This window comes from Zootermopsis nevadensis, unplaced genomic scaffold (assembly GCF_977971745.1).
Source record: "Zootermopsis nevadensis isolate Lab colony 2312 unplaced genomic scaffold, Znev_1.0 Znev_ptg000016l, whole genome shotgun sequence".
Classification (NCBI taxonomy): domain Eukaryota; kingdom Metazoa; phylum Arthropoda; class Insecta; order Blattodea; family Termopsidae; genus Zootermopsis; species Zootermopsis nevadensis.
In genome coordinates, this window is record NW_028259148.1 from 5,283,275 (window position 1) to 5,295,448 (window position 12,174).

The following is a 12,174-nucleotide window of genomic DNA, read 5'->3' on the forward strand; positions in this document are numbered from 1 at the left end:
ACATAAAATACACACAAATATATACAAAACTATAACTGAAATATTCTACCTCTCTTATGAATTGGTGTGGAATTTTGTCAGTTACATCATATAAGGAAGCATATATATCGATGGTGTCTGAAAACAAACTAAAATAAGGATAAGATATATATTATTTTTGTCTTTTTATCAGTACAATGTCGAAGTAAAAATATATATAAACAAAGCTTAAAACTTACAGAAATATAGCATAAGAGTACAATCCAGAAGACAGCCATCTTCAGAATCGCCTCCGTGAAAACCTCAAATCCTATATAGTAAAAATCTACTCAACTCCCAGTCCCCCGATTAAAAAACATTAATTTAGATTATTACAATTATCCCAACCACACAAACCAACCTGAATTACTGTTTTTGATCTGTCCATCGTCTGATGGTAGAAAATTACACAACGTTTAGAGGACTGGATCTGTCCTCGTCTACAGGTGTGGTGAAGGGGGGGTCACCTGCTCTGTGGGGTCGGTTAGAATGAGCTAATCCTAATCACTCGACAATCTAGCAATCTAGGTCAGAACGACTCGAAGTATATAAGCACCTGGCATCAGATTTACAATTAAAATTATAAGAAGGCCGATAAATTTCAAGACGTTGGTCAGGGGTGGAAATATAAATTAAAATACATCAATCCAATTCAAAAACCACCCAATCCAGAAACCTCGTGCAGCGGAATTACGAAATATTACCTTGTCTATATCTACTGCTAGCGCCATAAGTGGTCCAAGAATACAGCCCTGAAACAGTCATGAAAGTACTCAGAAGTGTTAAAGTAAAAACTAACCTTCCTTGAGAGTTGATACGCTCATGGCTAGTGAGGGGAATCCATCCCAATCGGAGAAATTTCCTAAATTAGGTTGGCTGACCGGATTTGTTAGACAAACCATATGGGCCTCTTCCTTATACTTCCTGTATGTTATTCTCGGAGTTAAAACGAGAAGCTGAGAATAGGGAAAACTGGCGAACTCTTTTTGGGCAGAATAATGGACCTGTCGTCAGACAGAACACTAAATAATAATAAATAATAATAATAATAATAATGTTATTCTCAGATCCTCTAGCGGTCTACGTCTTTCACCAACTTCAATACGAAACGTTGCTTCAAGGCGACGTCTCGTCTTTCATACGTCACGGAGTTTAAAATACTCCAAAGCGTTAAAAATGAACATGGGTAAAAGACAATTACAACAAATAATATGGGGTAATAAAATATTTAATGCCAAAATAACAATATCACCCATTATAATAATTACTCTCAAGCGCTTTCAGATGCGGTCCACTATGTTACAAGATTGTACATCCCTGTCTGTTACGCAACTAACGAATTTGCATTAGATGTGGTTCAGCCTTTGCATTACAAGTTTGCCGCTAGGGTACGTACGATGTGTCCCTGCATTTGGCGCCCGGATATGCAGCTGATCAACATCTTGCAGAAACAACAAACCCACTCACTGCACCGACCTTGATCTATTCATAAGATACTTCTTGAAAACTTACAACGTAGCCACTAACCGTTAGTACTATCTCATTACCCGTGTAGCCCATAACATGAACCTTATTGACCTACGGAGATAGAATATTTTACTGCCAACAGCGCCAGCTCTGTATGCAGTGCAATAGAAACAGGAGACGCCCAGAGTTTTTTTCATTTGTCACCACGGAATGGGTGTGCCATGGTATTTGGTTTGTGAGCTTAAAGATTTACATAATTGCTCCTGATTTATTCTGACGGAATGAAATAATTCCAAATACTGCAAAATTTAATCAATTTAACAATCAGAAATTGAATTTGACCACCTATAAAACGAGTAATATGTTGGACACAATGAAAACAGTTTTCGGAAGAAAATATTTATTGGTGAACGGACGACATGATTACAGAGTCAAATGGCTAACCCATGTAATCAGAATAAGCTATTAATAAAGTCTTCTCGGGCTATCAGCCGTGTTAGATGTTGATTAATCGCCGACGTTTCGAGGACCATCTCTGTCCTCATTTTCAAGGAAACTATTCAAAAGATGGCTTGGGCCTAGCTCTTAGACATCAGAACTATTAACAAATGATTCATCAGCTTAGTAAAGTTAAATACGAATTACAGAAGAAATAAGTTAAAACTGCAAGTGTTATCAGAATGGAACAGTTAAGGCATAGTAATTGAATTAATAGTAAAATAAAATATGGTACACACGTTCACTGATTACAGAAAGGTAAAAATGTAAACAAAATCCGAATTTCTTCGAATTTCTACTGAATGAACGCACCGAAACGCACGGAATCTCCCTGCATATATAATTGAAAGTTAATTTATTTTTACCCACTAGGGTTGATAGATGCATCTTTAGGGCCTATTAATTTGAAAACACGAGTCACTTCAAGAACCATGAAGGAACTTTTGATTTGTGGATAAGTTAATTTATTTTATATAAACGTAAAACGGTAATCGTATTTATGTTACCAGAAATCAATTAAGGTATACATATCGAAAGTTAAATTTAAATACACAATTGGAATTCGATAATCGAGAAAAGAGCTCAGTAACTAGATTCAGCAAACGTCAAAAAGCAGTTACCAGAAACACACATCAGTCCTGCTGTTAAGCTTAAATCTCTCAAAAAATGTTCAAAGAAAATATTGTAGACACAAAATAAATTAAAATAAAGTATCTACATCAGCAGAAAATTGAGCCCACACTAGATTAGACTTAATGCGTATCTTAACACTTTGTACATTATTAACAAAGCTGTTCATGTATTTTTATCGTCGTGAGAAACTCAAATTCTTCTTAAAGGCAAATAGGTAATAATGTATGAAAATATACCATACTCCCCTGATTTAACCTATGTGACTTACTCCTGTTCCCAAAACCTTACAGAGTTTCATTTTGAGTAACTTTGAGAAGGAAATATGGCATTTTTCGGAAAATAATTTTCATCAAATTTTACGCACATGACAATGACGCCAGAATGTGTTCTTTGAAGTCAAAAGTCACGAACTTTAAAGACACATCAGTCACTAATGGTTAGTAATAATATATTTTTACAATCCTGTTATTTAATTGTCAAATCACATACGTTGCCAAAGATCTTATCCTGGAAACATACCCCAAGTTTTTCTTCAAAAATTCACCAACCTTGTGTCAAAGACAGCATTTGACATTATATTATTAAAGTAAAGTGTGCCAAGTTTGGAAGAAATGTAATCCAAGGCAGTCATGTCGTTGCCCAATGACGTCAGTCCGTGACTTGCTTGGCTGTTAAGTGTCAACCCACGGAACACTAAGCCCTAGGCCCACTATATACCGTTAACATGTAGTGCTACTTTCAGCTTAACCTTAAAGCTTCATAAAAATCAAATAATTTTTATAAAATAAGCAATGTAGTTCGCTTTCCCTCGTTAACCCATGCGTGACCTTATAAGGCGAGCAGTTACTACACCAAAAGCAATGTCTCTCCTCAGCTGTATCGATTTTTCTAAATACAATAATTTAATTCCTCTCTAAAAGTGTAACTATCGTCTTCAAACTATTTTCTTATTAATATGCCGTTATGTAAGTACGTTCTTCTGTGGTTAACTTCATGACAGCTTACATAATATAAGTATCTTGAAGTCAGCTGATCATAATAGACAATACGATATAAAATGTTTGTCTTCCATCTGCAGTTACACACAACAATATTTGTTCACTCGAATTTTATATTAGCGACGCACACAAAAATCTCTTTAACGTGCATAGGAGCAATGGTTTTCATACAGCCCTAGACTTCCCCCCTTATAGTGGAGGCCACTAAATTAATATCTTCCTTAACTTTCCAAATTATAGCTTCAGCATTCACTAAGTAGCAAATCAAAATTCCGCCATCGCTGTTATCAAGATCTCACTTAATTATTACCCGAACGTCTTAACTCTCACTTCATCCTCACCCGAAGGTCGAGTGCACATTTCAACAGTAACTTGCAAGATGTGTCGTAAAGAACTCCTTTCGAAATTCAGTGTACTCTAAAGAGTACACTTTTCGAGTCCAATCCTACTCTGTGGTGGTTATGGTATATTTAAACTCTGTAAGCAAAGAAAGCTGGTGTAAAATCTATAAACTGTAGATGTACAAGAAGATATACTTCGTATAATTTGAGGTTTTCACGGCGGTGAGTATGAAAATTTCTGTCTTCTGGGTTGTTACGCTGTGTAGTCTGGTAGATGTTTACCATCGCCCTGATGACGGAGGCAGTATGACCTCTGAAACGTTGGTAAACATCTACCAGACTACACAGCGCAACAACCCAGAAGACAGAAATCTTCATCGCCCTGATGATGGAGGCAGCATGACCTCAGAAACGTTGGTTAACATCGACCAGACTACACAGAGCAACAACCCAGAAGACAGAAATCTTCATACTCATCGCCCTGATGACGGAGGCAGTATGACCTCTGAAACGTTGGTAAACATCTACCAGACTACACAGCGCAACAACCCAGAAGACAGTAATCTTCATACTCTGATGACGGAGGCAGTATGACCTCTGAAACGTTGGTAAACATCGACCAGACTACACAGCGCAACAACCCAGACGACAGAAAGCTTCATACTCATCGCCCTGATGACGGAGGCAGTATGACCTCTGAAACGTTGGTAAACATCTACCAGACTACACAGCGCAACAACCCAGAAGACAGAAATCTTCATACTCATCGCCCTGATGACGGAGGCAGTATGACCTCAGAAACGTTGGTAAACATCGACCAGACTACACAGCGCAACAACCCAGAAGACAGTAATCTTCATACTCTGATGACGGAGGCAGTATGACCTCAGAAACGTTGGTAAACATCGACCATACTACACAGCGCAACAACCCAGAAGACAGAAATATTCGAGAAATATTTCAATTGTGCTTGTAATGTTTTCGTGGCTTTCTGCAGTCCCTGTAGGCAAATATATTACACCAAAGTACGTCACTATCGATTCGTTACAATTACGCTCGAGTCTCAGCGTGTAATGATGCAGATATCTGCGAGGCAGCAACTCGAGACATCTCTGCGTAGTACAAAGCAATCGGCATTTGTGGTTGCCTTTTGTGAGGAAAGGTGCATATCACCGCAACATTGTGGGATTATGACGCCAGAAAAAAAGTTAAATATGAAACAAACACTTGAAATATACTGCATCTGCAATTTTGGTTTTCAGATACTTTTTGTAAACCAGAATTACGTGTTCACCATCAGACGTTTTACTGTCGACTTCACAAAACCCTCTTCTGGACTCTGTTGTAAGCTGGATGGATTTAAACCTCAGCCTCCATCCGAGCTCATCTGAATAATGCATAAACACTAATAAATCGCCCGTCAATAATAATAGAAGTCCTGATTAAAATATTAATCGCTGTTTATTATGATAATCATGTGACACCCTTACATACATTACGTGGACAAAATCAAGAAGTACATATACTTGCAACTGGATTTCAAATGTTCGAGTAAACAAAGTCTTCTGGAAAATAAAACCGAATATTTGATATTTAATCGATTTTGTTTAGGGCAGGGGTCTTCCAGAGAAAATGTTATTAACGCATTTTAAAAAAAATCGAAACGATGTTTGTGGTTGTTGGTCGTCGTCCGTAGTTAAACTGTTTAGTTTTTTTTCTTAATCATCAATATTTATATCTGTTTTTTGGTAGTACCAAAACCGGAACTCAACGCGGTGGCTGTTAGAAGAAGCAAATAAACGCATTCAGGCGGGCGAAATTTTAGTCACGGTCGTAAAACAAGCAAATGAAAGAAAGAAAGAAAGGCGAAACCTTACCTGGGTTCTTACGGCTGAGCAGACGTCTGTGACAAACGGAAAGCATCGACATTTACCCGGAAGAAGTCACATGACACTCCCTTTTCTTTATTTGCTCCAGTCCGTAAAAATACGGACTGATTCTTTGAGTATTTAATGATACTTTGTAGCTACTTAGGTTATGTAGCATCGAAAAGTGTTAGGATTGTGGTTAAAATGCTGAATTTAAAAGAGCCTTAAAGTACGTGGATGTGGCCGATTTTAAAGAATTTGTAAGGACTCAGAAAATTAACCTCATACATACCTCAGGTTTTTAATTATGAGATGTTTCTGAACTGTGGAAGCAAGCATTCGCCACATTCAGTCTGTTATTAATATTTTCGTGAATGCAATTTTAACTTTTTTATTGTCATAAAATAGTGTAGTTGCGTCATATTGTGATTTATTAAATTAAAATTAAATTATTTGGTCATTCCGGCAAATCACAATGTATTTAAAATAAGATAATTAAAATATCATTCTGTGTTCCATATCGAATAATCGATTTACAATTGGAACAGTTACAACATGTTTCGGTTTTATTAAACCATCATCAGGTGTAAAATTATATTAAATTTAAAACTCAATTACAATTTTTTTTACAATTTTTCGTAGTGTAGTATTTTCATATAATGGATCACTTCAAACAAAAAATTTGATCCATTATATGAAAATATCTGGACACGACCTCCAAAAAACTACACTACGAAAAATTGTAAAAAATTGTAATTGAGTTTTAAATTTAATATAATTTTACACCTGATGATGGTTTAATAAAACCGAAACATGTTGTAACTGTTCCAATTGTAAATCGATTATTCGATATGGAACACAGAATGATATTTTAATTATTTTAATTATCTTATTTTAAATACATTGTGATTTGACGGAATAACCAAATAATTTAATTTTAATTTTTTATTGTCGTTTCCTAACAACGTAAGTCAAGTCACATAAATATTACTCAGTTTTATAATTACTTTCACTGAGGGCAATTCACTACAATTTTTTAAAAATTTTACAGTACATTTAAAAACACTAAATTTCTCAAGTCAGTGTGGCCGAATTTATATGTACAAGGTCGGATGGAATGAAATACGAAATGCTTAAGAAATTTATACAGGGGAATATTCTAATTTTTTAAAGTTGTTTCTTGGAAAAATAAGAAAAAATTACAAAGTTGATATAAAAAAGGAATGTTAGATAACAAGATGATACTTCACTCATCGCCCTGATGATAACTTTGCATATGCCATGATCTATAATAAAATAGTAAATAATTTCTTTTTATTCTTTATTTACATGACAACATTATACTTTGGTAAGGAATTAAGATAATTTATTTGAAACTCCTCAAGATTAAAGCATAACAAATACAAAACAGGAAAACGTAATGTCTGAATAATATATCATTTTAGCAACTAATTTTTTTAATAAATTAATCAACTGTAAAAAACATTACTGTATATGTTATGATGTTAAATGTTATGAAACTTGAGAGGACATCGACACACTGTTTGTAACACCCCGAGCGCGCGCTATTCAACACTCAGCTATTGATACATGCGCGAGGCGTGGTCATGGCTTGGGGGTTACCATTTCCAGCAGTGCTACCACGGAATGTGAAAGGGCCATTAGTACACATGTGATACACGAATGCAGTTTTTAGTAAAACTTGCTGAGAGACCTGGGCTGATGCATTTTTATGATCTGTAAGTGAAAGCAACACGAACGGACCGAGTCATAAGAAAGACCAAGTCTCCGTGATCCAGATACCAATAAAACATTTTCATTTTACAGTGGGTGTATGTGGGTAGCTAATTTCTGTGCTTCGTTATCTTCTACCCCTCCGCCGCCTCTGATTCCACTGCCTTTTTCTTCTAACGGTAGTGAAAAGCACAGATTCGCACCGTCTACTCTACGCTGTTTTTCCAGATATCATTAAGCCTTTGAAGCCGAAGCTCGCGTATGTAACATTTAATAATTCAGTCCATACCGCTAAGAAAACACGTGACTTCACCGTCACAAATTTCGACTTGATAATTCTGTTTAAACAAGAACAAGCATCTTATAACAAACGGTAGCAAGACAAGTGTTCATAGTATTTATGCAAGCGACTATGAACACAAGGGAAAAAAGATTAAAAGAAAAGTTAAAAGTACAGTGGGAGAGACAGCAGTACCTGATTCAGAACTCGAAGGTCACGAGCTCCAAACCCGATGCTGACGTTACACCGGTGCTGCTTAGGCAATTCCAGTGACGCCCTTGACTCTCCTATTTACAGGATGATCAAAAATCATACGCCTAATTTGATTTACAAATCATCTCCTCCTGGGTATTGGGCTTAATGTCTATGTTCCGCATAGAATAGTGACCAAGAACTGAGTGAATTAATTTGGTGCAGAATCTCATTGCGAATGTCAAGCTACATTTAATATGAACAATCTTTCACATTAATACATTCCAATAAAAATGAGTGGAGTTCTAATAAGCAAACTTTCGGCAATAAAAAGCATATGGTTCTTTCACATAATGTAGAAATAACCCCACAAAGAAAACTAATGGTCACTCGAGAAATTCTCGTCTTTTATAAACACCAAAGATTCATTACTGTGTTTAAAAGTTCTAGCCACTGCTCTTTACATAAGCAAGACGAATCCATCCACATCCAAGCACCTGATTTAATTTACATACATTTTTATATTAAATTCTATTACAATATTCATCACCTGTAAAATTATGGGATAAAATAAATATTATTCCTTTGAAGCCCCAGATTCAGTCCGTACCACAAAGAAAATACCATAATTCACCATTACGGATATAAACTGGTTAACGCTGTTTAAGTAAATAATCGTCTCTACATTGAGAATCATACGAAACACATAAATGCAGAGTTATACTCATTGTTAAAGCAGGTGGAACAAGTACTTACCACCCGGCTCTAAATTTTCTCTTATGTGTCAAGAGCCGATGTGATGTGACACGTTAAAAGGGGCTTAAATGAAACAAATCGACCCAGTCACTTGTAACAGACATTATGACAAGAGATCTGTGAGCTGAAGAAAACATGGATCCTTCCAAAGACCCTCTTCAATTCTTGTTTAGTTATCTTTTTCCGCTTTTCATAATATCTGCTGATATTATATTTTTGTATTCTGTGCGTTCTGAAATGTTATGCCCTTTCCAACTCATTCTCCTTTACTTGAGCACTCAAATTATATTTGGCGAGGAGTTCAACTCATTAAGAAACTTTCACTGTCATACGATTACTCTGTATTTAAAGAGAAATTGTATAATATTTAAATACCTTCAATATTATTTTACATCTAAATTAGGTCCTTTTGGCTATTCTTTGAGACAAATATATTCATATTTCAACTGAGGCTAGGTCAAGGTATAAGTATCCATGCAAATGTGACATACTTATGTCATTTCCTTATAGAATATGGAGTGAAACTATCTTCAAGAAAGAAATGATTTATCTGGCGCATTCGAGAAGCGATGTCACTGCAACATGGCTGCACTGCGCGGAAGTAATGTGAGGAACAGTTCCTTCATTCTGAACATGCTCACATGACCCTGTAACCGTGACAGCTCTTGTAAAAACACGATCCGTGACTGAAATACGACTTCGTTGCTGGTCGTAAGATACGATCTTCCCGATCAAAGGGGTAGAATGACTTAGATGTGCGAACGTCTTTGCCGCAAAAGGGCGAAACGTCTAATTCGCGATACGACCCTGACCTTATTTTACTACATAACCTTAAAAAAGCGAACAAAACAGAAATACAAGTATAGTCTGCGACTGTAATCTTGAGACTTGCGGGGTTAAGGAGAAATGGGGAAAGATAGCGTCAGCTTTTAACACTTCGGACTTCCTGCATTCCTTGCAAGTCTCAAGATTACAGTCGCTTACTGTAGATAGGGTGTATTTCTGAGTGGTATATCGTTTCTAGTTACTATGACAGCCCCAAACATTATTTTTATTTCACTTATTTTTCTAAAATGTGAATAAGCTTTTTATTTATGTTACTATCCATTCAAAATAAAACAATAAAACTCAGTGAAGCTTGAACCTTTAATACCATTCCTTTAAAAATAACAAATTTCCATTCCTACAAACCATATATACAAATTCTAATCTGTGTTAATGTTTGAAGGACAATGTACGAAATCCAAAATATCTACTCTATTTTCCATATCTGTTATTCGTAAACAGCATACAGATAGGAAAACAAGCAAGCCAACTAGGTGAAGAGAAGGTTTAACAAAATGCATGGTTGTCATGAATGATATAAATCTTCTAATCAAATTGTCATGTTCACAGCGTAAAACCCCTCAACATATTACTTTACTTTACACAAAAACACTTGCAAATTTACCAGACGCTTAGTCTGCAACACCGCTGAATATAATACCGAAATATTTTATTCCAACAAAATAGCAGGATAATACATTCCAAAACAACAGCGAAATATTTCTTTCCAACATAATATAAAATGTTTTATTCCAAAATAATAATAATAACATATTTCTCTGTAACATAATACCAAATTTTTCCATTTCAACACGATAACAGTTTAATCCATTCTAACACAATAAAGGAATGAATAATATTCATTTACAACAAACCAGAATATCCCATTCTAAAGCGACAGTAGGATATTCCATTCCAATACAACATAATACAATGCGATAATGTTTCTTTCGAAACGAACACCAGTATAAGACTTCATACGAGTTGCCTCTTTGATATTCTCACCCACGAGGCACGATGGACAACTTGGACAATGCTACAAATACCATCACTGCATTCCATGCAGATTTCTCTTGACTCCCACGCTCTATGCTGCATCCTGATGGATATCCTAATAAGCTCTCATTTAGCATTCAAAGACGAGTAATCCAATTTCAGAATCGCACGCAGCATGTAGATTGGATTGAGAGACGTGTCCAGTGAACAAGGGGAGAGCTCTCGCGTTAGTAGGCACAACCTACGTTAGACTGCACAATTACTACACAACAGAAACAATATTCCTAGCACAAATTATATTAGCAATAATTAAATTCTTTATTTTAATGTACTGGCTCAACAGCTCTAAGCGCCAATCATAATTCAATTAAATTCAGTTATGTTTTAACGTACTAACTGAAGTCCTACAGAACCATTTACACAGCCAACACGAGAATATTACACAAAGTACAGAAAACAATATAATGGTGGAAACAAAAACTGAGCTGAATATATTCAATCATCTAAATACGTATCGAAAAGAAGTCCTCAAATACAACAATTTTTTGCAAATGTCCAAAAAATCCTCTCAAATCATTTGCAGGAGTGATAAACCTGGCTGAAGGATTGTGTCTTAATGCATTGCTCACGCTGGAAGTTGATAATTATCTTATTTGCCCTGCAGGCACACAAATACCAACAGTGTCCATGACGGAATGGAAATTTATATCGACCTTGAAAACAATAACGAGAAATAAATCATCGAGATGTCGTCTAGAATATTACGTGTAGTAGTAGTAGTAGTATGCCGGAATGATCCTAAATGTATGAATGTGCCAAGTCGTATGAGCCTAAAATAATTAATAAATACTATCATTAAGACAACGAAGTCAAAACATCCCAAATTAAAAAATAAAAGCAGATGAAAATTGTATATGATATTTTAGTAAAAAAACTGCATTTTAAAGACCACTTGGAAGACAGGCCTACGTCTTCAAGCGAGGATAATATTAAAACAAGTAAAAATATATGAAGTAAGTGTGCGTTTAACTAGATTCAGGCGATTCTATATAATCTACATGAGGAAATAAATTAAGTTCACTCACTGTTGATAGTAACATCTGGACACCTGCCGGTCGAACTGGATATATTCTCCAGCTGGTTCCGCAAAGACTGACTCACTTTGTCTGTTCCTGTCTTGGCGAACGACCAACTTTAAAATTTATTCAGTAATATTTCTGTATTCCTAGGTTGACAATGTTATGAAATTGTCTGCTTTCCCAGGAAGATTGTAACGTCACAGTGAACAGAAAGCGAGTTTCTCGGGATAATTTAAGAAGTCGAGCGCGTATACTTGTTTTCCTTTAACGAATGAAACTCTTACCATACGTGACAAGATGGTCAGAAGAAACCGCTATCAACTGCAAAACTTCCGGTCTTTATATTTCGGTGTTTCAGTGGCTTTAATACAGGAGCTACGTAGAACTCGTTTATCAGACGATAAGTGTGACATAAAAAAGACAAACTCTTTCTCCGTCCTAATAAAAATATTAGTTGATGTCATTCCATTGCACAACAACAGGTTATAA